The following is an 8,242-nucleotide window of genomic DNA, read 5'->3' as shown; positions in this document are numbered from 1 at the left end:
CAGCGTGAGATACAATCTTCTTCTGTACTTCCAGACTCTCCTGAGCCACACACACACAAGCGTGAGATACATGCTTCTACTGTACTTCCAGACTCTGCCTGAGCCACACACACCACGCGTGAGATAACAATCTTCTACTGTCCTTCCAGACTTACCTGAGCCACAACACACAGCGTGAGATACAAGCTTACTACTGTACTTCAGACCTAGCCTTAGCACACACACACAGCGTGAGATACAATCTTCTACTGTACTTCCAGACACTTCCTGAGCCACACAACACACAGCGTGAGATACAACTCAGCTGTACTTCCACACTCTGCCTGTGCCACACACACACAGAGTGAGATACAATCTTCTACTGTACTTCCAGACTCTGCCTGAGCCACACACACACACAGCGTGAGATACAATCTTCTGCTGTACTTCCAGACTCTGCGTGAGCCACACACACAGCGTGAGACACAAGCTTCAACTGTACTTCCAGACTCTACGGAGCCAGACACACACAGCGTGAGATGCAAACTCTGCTGTACTTCCAGACTCTGCCTGAGCCACACATACACACAGCGTGAGATACAAGCTTCTACGGTTCTTCCAGACTTTACCTGAGCGGCACACACACAGCTTGAGATACAAGCTCTGTTGTACTTCCAGACTCTACCTGAGCCACACACACAGAGCGTGAAATACAAGCTTCTACTGTACTTCCAGACTCTTCTTGAGCCACAAACACACAGCGTGAGATACAAGCTTCTTCTGTACTTGCAGACTCTGCCTGAGCCACACACACACATCGTGAGATACAATCTTCTGCTGTATTTCCAGAGTCTGCCTGAGCCACACACACAGTGTGAGATACCATCTTCTACTGTATTTTCAGACTCTGCTGAGCCACACACACACAGCTGAATACAATTCTTGCTGTACTTCCAGACTCTGCCTGACCACACACACACGGCATGAGATACAATCCTCATGCTGTACTTCCAGACACTACCTGGCACACACACACACAGCGTGAGATACAATACTTCTGTACTTTAGAACTTCCTGAGCCACGCATACACAGCGTGAGATACAATCTTCTATTGTACTTACAGACTCTGCCTGAGCCACACACACACAGCGTGAGATAAATCATCTGCTGTACTTCCAGGCTAGGCCTGAGCCACGCACACACAGATCGTGAGATACAATCTTCTGCTGTATTTCTAGACTCTATCTGAGCCACACACACACACACAGCGTGGGATACTTGCTTCTGCTGTACTTCCAGACTCTACCTGAGCCAGACAGACACAGCGTGAGATACAAGCTCTGCTGTACTTCCAGACTCTACCCCACCCACACACTTACTGCGTGAGATACAGTCTTCTGCTGTATTTCCAGACTTTACCTGAGCCACATACACACAGATCATGAGATACAAGCTTCTACTGTACTTCCAGACTCTGCCTAAGCCACACACACAGATAATGAGATACAAGCTTCTACTGTACTTCCAGACTCTGCCTGAGCCACACACACACAGCGTGAGATACAATCTTCTACTGTCCTTCCAGACTCTGCCTGAGCCACACACACACACACAGCGTGAGATAAAGCTCTGCTGTACTTCCAGACTCTGCCTGAGTCACACACACAGCGTGAGACACAAGCTCTGCAGTACTTCCAGACTCTACCTCACCCACACACACAGATCATGAGATACAATCTTCTGCTGTATTTCCAGACTCTACCTGAGCCACATACACACAGATCATGAGATACAAGCTTCTACTGTACTTCAAGACGCTGCCTGAGCCACACACACACAGCGTGAGATACAATCTTCTACTGTACTTCCAGACTCTGCCTGAGCCACACATACACACAGCGTGAGATACAAGCTCAGCTGTACTTCCACACTCTGCCTGTGCCACACACACACAGCGTGAGATACAATCTTCTACTGTACTTCCAGGCTCTGCCTGAGCCACACACACACACACAGCGTGAGATACAATCTTCTGCTTTACTTCCAGACTCTGCCTGAGCCACACACACAGCGTGAGACACAAGCTTCAACTGTACTTCCAGACTCTACCGGAGCCAGACACACACAGCGTGAGATGCAAACTCTGCTGTACTTCCAGACTCTGCCTGAGCCACACATACACACAGCGTGAGATACAAGCTTCTACGGTTCTTCCAGACTTTACCTGAGCGGCACACACACAGCTTGAGATACAAGCTCTGTTGTACTTCCAGACTCTACCTGAGCCACACACACAGAGCGTGAAATACAAGCTTCTACTGTACTTCCAGACTCTTCTTGAGCCACACCCACACAGCGTGAGATACAAGCTCTGCTTACTTCCAGACTCTGCCTGAGCCACACACACACAGCGTGAGATACAATCCTCTGCTGTATTTCCAGAGTCTGCCTGAGCCACACACACAGTGTGAGATACCATCTTCTACTGTATTTTCAGACTCTGCCTGAGCCACACACACACAGCATGAAATACAAGTTTCTGCTGTACTTCCAGACTCTGCCTGAGCCACACACACACGGCTTGAGATACAATCCTCAGCTGTACTTCCAGACTCTGCCTGAGGCACACACACACACAGCGTGAGATACAATACTCTGCTGTATTTGTAGACTCTTCCTGAGCCACAAGCACACAGCGTGAGATACAAGTTTCTTCTGTACTTCCAGACTCTGCCTGAGCCACACATACACAGCGTGAGATACAAGCTCTTCTGTACTTCCAGACTCTTCCTGAGCCACACACACACAGCGTGAGATATAATCCTCTACTGTACTTCCAGGATCTGCCTGAGCCACACACACACAGATCGTGAGATACAATCTTCTACTGTACTTCCAGGCTCTGCCTGAACAACACACACACAGATCGTGAGATACAATATTCTGCTGTATTTCTAGACTCTATCTGAGCCACACACACATACACAGCGTAGGATACTAGCTTCTACTGTACTTCCAGACTCTACCTGAGCCAGACACACACAGCGTGAGATACAAGCTCTGCTGTACTTCCAGACTCTACCCCACCCACACACTTACTGCGTGAGATACAGTCTTCTGCTGTATTTCCAGACTCTACCTGAGCCACATACACACAGATCATGAGATACAAGCTTCTACTGTACTTCCAGACTCTGCCTGAGCCACACACACACACAGCGTGAGATAAAGCTCTGCTGTACTTCCAGACTCTCCCTGAGTCACACACACAGCGTGAGACACAATCTCTGCTGTACTTCCAGACTCTACCTCACCCACACACACAGATCATGAGATACAATCTTCTGCTGTATTTCCAGACTCTACCTGAGCCACATACACACAGATCATGAGATACAAGCTTCTACTGTACTTCAAGACGCTGCCTGAGCCACACACACACAGGGTGAGATACAATCTTCTACTGTACTTCCAGACTCTGCCTGAGCCACACATACACACAGCGTGAGATACAAGCTCAGCTGTACTTCCACACTCTGCCTGTGCCACACACACACACAGCGTGAGATACAATCTTCTACTGTACTTCCAGACTCTGCCTGAGCCACACACACACACAGCGTGAGATACAATCTTCTGCTGTACTTCCAGACTCTGCCTGAGCCACACACACTGCGTGAGACACAAGCTTCAACTGTACTTCCAGACTCTACCTGAGCCACACACACACAGCGTGAGATGCAAACTCTGCTGTACTTCCAGACTCTGCCTGAGCCACACACACACAGCGTGAGAAACAACCTTCTACGGTTCTTCCAGACTCTACCTGAGCGGCACACACACAGCTTGAGATACAAGCTCTGTTGTACTTCCAGACTCTACCTGAGCCACACACACAGAGCGTGAAATACAAGCTTCTACTGTACTTCCAGACTCTTCTTGAGCCACACACACACAGCGTGAGATACAAGCTCTGCTTACTTCCAGTCTCTGCCTGAGCCACACACACACAGCGTGAGATACAATCCTCTGCTGTATTTCCAGAGTCTGCCTGAGCCACACACACAGTGTGAGATACAATCTTCTACTGTATTTTCAGACTCTGCCTGAGCCACACACACACAGCATGAGATACAAGTTTCTGCTGTACTTCCAGACTCTGCCTGAGCCACACACACACGGCGTGAGATACAATCCTCAGCTGTACTTCCAGACTCTGCCTGAGGCACACACACACACAGCGTGAGATACAATACTCTGCTGTATTTCCAGACTCTGCCTGAGCCACACACACACAGCGTGAGATAGAAGCGTCTACGGTACTTCCAGACTCTGCCTGAGCCACAGACACACAGCGTGAGATACAATCTTCTACTGTACTTACAGACTCTGCCTGAGCCACACACACAGCGTGAGATACAATCCTCTGCTGTACCTCCAGACTCTGCCTGAGCCACACACACACAGCGTGAGATACAAGCTTCTACTGTACTTCTAGACTCTGCCTGAGCCACACACACACAGCGTGAGATACAATCTTCTACTACACTTACAGACTCTGCCTGAGCCACACACACACAGTGTGAGATACAATCCTCTGCTGTATTTCCAGGCTCTGTCTGAGCCACTCACACACAGCGTGAGATACAAGCTCTGCATGACGGAACTCCAGGAGGTCTCGTGGCATACCTGTTTGTATCGTAAGTGTGTCAAACACACTTTGGCTTTATATATATTAAAACAATAATTGATTGCAGCTGTTATTAGTCAGTCAATTCTATACATTATATTACCTTTCTGTGGAAGATCTAAACTTGACTAGCTCAACTGTACACAGAATGTGGAGAGCTATCCTAGTCGCTCCGAATTTCTTGTCTCTGTCTTGGTTAAAGATTGATGCTCTTTCATTTTATCTCTATTATTACTTAATAAATTTGCTTCAAACACAAAAATATATGCTTATAATTCAAAAAGTTTTTTGATTAGAATCATCAAACCTCACATAATTATTAATTAGCACATAGCCTTCGCTCACTTGTAGTATTATCCCATTGACTCAGTAAAAGCAGAGTTTGTTCACTTGATTTTGTAAAAAATAAGGTTTTGGACTATATCTTATTGACATATTTATTTATCTTCATGAAACTTTACGGAGATGTATGTTGATCACTATTAGGTTCATGCGCAACTTTCGTCAGTATCACTTCAGTGTACAGAGTTGTTGGAATGTCATTGTTTTACAGTCCATAAATTCACACATGACAAAATAATCCATTAATGGATCTTCATGAAATTTAACAACAGATATAGATCACTATAGGGCAATGGTTTATGTACATCTTTTATCGGGACAACTTAAGTATAGATCATTAGGACAGAGTTTTTCCTCCTGATTTTGTTAAAAATAGGAATAAACAAACCGTTGCACGGTCCTTTTGTACATAATGTTTTGTAAATTTTGCATTGAATTGTTCAAGCGCACTGTCAACTCTGACAACTCTTGTTATTGTTTAGTTGTTTACTTTCATGTCTCTTATATCAAATGAAAAGCTAATCCTAATTTTCAGGACTGCATTGAGTGATGGTTATTTGTCAGTTCCTTTTTTATTTACTTCACTGTGGCATAATCATATGTCCTATAATGTAGTGAAATAAAATGTTCAGGTCCGTGTGTTTCGAGATATTTGACCATGATTAAAGTGAACGGCACAATTGGAGCTACTTTTAAGACATTATTTTGAATTATTTAACGTGTCAGATGTTTTTGTGCCCCCCATGAGTGGTGGGGGCATATAGACTTGATCTTGTCCGTGCGTCCGTCCGTCCGTGCGTCCGTCCGAAGTTCGTGACGCGCCTAGCTCAAAAAGTATTTGATATAAATTGATGAAACCTTGCATGAGTCTTTATCATGATATGAACTTGCGTACCTTCTATTTTTCGTCTGACTCCGCCCCCTAATTTTAGAGTTATGGTCCCTGAAATAGTCAAAAATGCACATTTTCTCCTTGTAACACGCCTAGCTCAAAAAGTATTTGATATAAATTAATGAAACCTTGCATGAGTCTTAATCATGATATGAACTTACGCACCTTCTATTTTTCGTCTGGCTCCGCCCCCTATTTTTAGAGTTATGGCCCCTGAAATAGTCAAAAATGCACATTTTCACCTTGTGACACGTCTAGCTCAAAAAGTATTTGATATAGATTCATGAAACCTTGCATGAGTCTTAATCATGATATGAACTTGCGCACCGCCTATTTTTCATCTGGGTCCGCCCCCTATTTCTAGAGTTATGGCCCCTGAAATAGTCAAACATGCACATTTTCACCTTGTGACACGCCTAGCTCAAAAGGTATTTGATATAAATTAATGAAACCTTGCATGAGTCTTAATCATGATATGAATTTACGCACCTCCTATTTTTCGACTGGTTCCGCCCCCTATTATTTGATATAGATTCATGAAACCTTGCATGAGTCTTAATCATGATATGAACTTGCGCACCTCCTATTTTTCATCTGGGTCCACCCCCTATTTCTAGAGTTATGGCCACTGAAATAGTCTAAAATGAACATTTTCACCTTATGACACACCTAGCTCAAACGTATTTGATATAGACCCATGAAACCTTGCATGAGTCTTAATCATGATATGAACTTGCGCATCTCCTATTTTTAATCTTGGTCTGCGCCCTATTTCTAGAGTTATGGCCCCTGAAATAGTCAAAAATGCACATTTTCACCTTGTGACACGCCCAGCTCAAAAAGTATTTGATATAAATTGATGAAACCTTGCAGGAGTCTTTATCATGATATGAACTTGCGCACCTTCTATTTTTCGTCTGGTCCACCCCCTATTTCTAGAGTTATGGCCCCTGAAATAGTCTAAAATGCACATTTTCACCTTGTGACACGCCTAGCTCAAAAAGTATTTGATATAAATTAATGAAACCTTGCATGAGTCTTAATCATGATATGAACTTGCGCACCGCCTATTTTTCATCTGGGTCCACCCCCTATTTCTAGAGTTATGGCCCCTGAACTAGTCTAAAATGCACATTTTCACCTTGTGACACGCCCAGCTCAAAAAGTATTTGATATAAATTATTGAAACCTTGCATGAGTCTTTATCATGATATGAACTTACGCACCTACTATTTTTCCTCTGGCTCCACCCCCTATTTCTAGAGTTATGGCCCCTGAAATAGTCGAAAATGCACATTTTCACCTTGTGACACGCCTAGCTCAAAAAGTATTTGATATAGATTCATGAAACCTTGCATGAGTCTTAATAATGATATGAACTTGCGTATCTCCTATTTTTAATCTGGGTCTGCGCCCCATTTCTAGAGTTATGGCCCCTGAAATAGTCAAAAATGATCAACCTATGTGAATATATGAAACAGTGGCGGCATTTTGCCTTTCGGTGAAAAATTAATTTAAAAATTACAAATCACAATGTATGGGTTAGTCGCTTTTAAATATGATTTAGTATATCTTTAATATTATAATTATCTTAAACTGTATTCTGCAATTCCATAAAATGATTCAAATATGTCATTTTTCGTAATTGGAAAATACATTTTGTGATGTCAATAAATCATTGATAGATATCTAAAAATGTTTGTGATTGTATGATTTACTAAATTCCATAGCTTATTTATACTGTTGTTTTATGTATATGAAACCATATTTAACAACATAAGCTGTTGGGGATAAGCAAAATAAATATATTTAATACACTTAATGAACTATTTGATCTAGATGTTAGTTTATTTCATTTTTTACTTTAGTTAAAATGAGCCTAAATCTGAGTAATTAATCTAAATATCATAGAAATTCATAGATACCCATACTTTTATGGTTTTTCTTTAAGTTGCATAGGATACAAGCTACTTATACAGTTAAAAAAGAAAAAAAGTAGTCCATTTAAAAACAATATGATAGAAGTTGTTAAATATTTGATACAGTTTTTAGATTATCTAAGACATTTTCACAGAAATAGAAACTTAAAAAAATGATTTGATGTAAAGTTTGGAAGTTTTATATCAATTATGCAATATTCTATGTACTGAAGTGAACATTGAAGAAAACTAAATCAATTTGTCATGAAATTTAATTCATAGTTTGCTTCAGTTCTTTTTCTCATAACAGTTTCAAATTGTTCGCACATTTATCCTGTCAATATCTAAAAACGAGACTGGCGGCATACCCTAATGATACTGGAATTGATAGTGTTGATACTACAGTATGTATATTCTAA

This window comes from Mercenaria mercenaria, chromosome 14 (genome assembly GCF_021730395.1).
Source record: "Mercenaria mercenaria strain notata chromosome 14, MADL_Memer_1, whole genome shotgun sequence".
Classification (NCBI taxonomy): domain Eukaryota; kingdom Metazoa; phylum Mollusca; class Bivalvia; order Venerida; family Veneridae; genus Mercenaria; species Mercenaria mercenaria.
The sequence above is the reverse complement of the archived record's forward strand: the minus strand, read 5'-3'. Positions refer to the sequence as shown.